We start from the raw sequence: 1,540 nt of genomic DNA, 5'->3' as shown, positions 1-1,540 counted from the left end.
TTTCTTCCACCATTATTGTTGTTGAAACCTTGTTGAGGTCTCTGTTGACCTTCCATGAGAGATTTGGATGATTTTTCCATGAAGGATTATAGGTGTTTCCATAGGATTCTCCCATGTAATTCACCTCTTCCATTGAAGGATTCTCAGGATCATAAGCTTCTTCTTCAGATGAAGCGTCCTTAGTACTGCCTGGTGCATCTTGCATTCCAGACAGACTTTGAGAAATTATATTGACTTGCTGAGTCAATATTTTGTTTTGAGCCAATATGGCATTCAGAGTATCAATCTCAAGAACTCCTTTCTTCTGATTCGTCCCATTGTTCACAGGATTCCTTTCAGAAGTGTAAATGAATTGGTTATTTGCAACCATTTCAATGAGTTCTTGAGCTTCTGCAAGGGTTTTCTTCAGATGAAGAGATCCTCCAGCAGAGCTATCCAATGACATCTTGGACAGTTCAGACAGACCATCATAGAAGATACCTATGATGCTCCATTCAGAAAGCATGTCAGAGGGACACTTTCTGATCAATTGTTTGTATCTTTCCCAAGTTTCATAGAGGGATTCACCTTCCTTCTGTCTGAAGGTTTGGACTTCCACTCTAAGCTTACTCAATTTTTAAGGTGGAAAGAACTTTGCCAAGAAGGCATTGACTAGCTTTTTCCAAGAGTTCAGACTTTCTTTAGGTTGTGAGTCCAACCATATCCTAGCTCTGTCTCTTACAGCAAAAGGGAATAGCATAAGTCTGTAGACCTCAGGGTCAACCTCATTAGTCTTGACAGTGTCACAGATTTGTAAGAATTCAGCTAAAAACTGATGAGGATCTTTCAATGGAAGTCCATGGAACTTGCAATTCTGTTGCATTAGAGAAACTAATTGAGGCTTAAGCTCAAAGTTGTTTGCTCCAATGGCAGGGATAGAGATGCTTCTCCCATAGAAGTCGGGAGTAGGTGCAGTAAAGTCACCCAGCACCTCATTGTTGGCATTGTTGTTGTTTTCGGCTGCCATGTCTTCTTCTTTGAAGATTTCTGTTAGGTCCTCTACAGAGAGTAGTGTTTTAGCTTCTCTTAGCTTTCGCTTCAAGGTCCTTTCAGGTTCAGGGTCAGCCTCAACAAGAATGCTTTTGTCTTTGCTCCTGCTCATATGAAAGAGAAGAGAACAAGAAAATATGGAATCCTCTATGTCGCAGTATAGAGATTCCTTGAAGTGTCAGAGGAAAAGAAGAATAGAAGGAGGAGGTAGACGAATTCGAACTTATCAAGAGAGATAAAGTTCGAATTGTGCATTGAGGAGGAGTGTTAGTCCATAAATAGAAGGATGTGAGAAGAGGGGAAGAAATTTTCAAAAACAAATTTAAAAAGATTTTAAAAACATTTTGAAAAATTGAAGAATGATTTTCGAAAAATATGATTGGGAAAGAAATAAAGTGATTTTTGAAAAAGACTTTGAAATTAGAAATAAAAAAGATATGATTGAAAACTATTTTGAAAAAGATGTGATTAATAAGATATGATTGAAAAGTTATGGTTTTAAAAAAATATT

This window comes from Arachis duranensis, chromosome 5 (genome assembly GCF_000817695.3).
Source record: "Arachis duranensis cultivar V14167 chromosome 5, aradu.V14167.gnm2.J7QH, whole genome shotgun sequence".
Lineage (NCBI taxonomy): Eukaryota > Viridiplantae > Streptophyta > Magnoliopsida > Fabales > Fabaceae > Arachis > Arachis duranensis.
Note: the sequence above shows the minus strand (reverse complement) of the source record.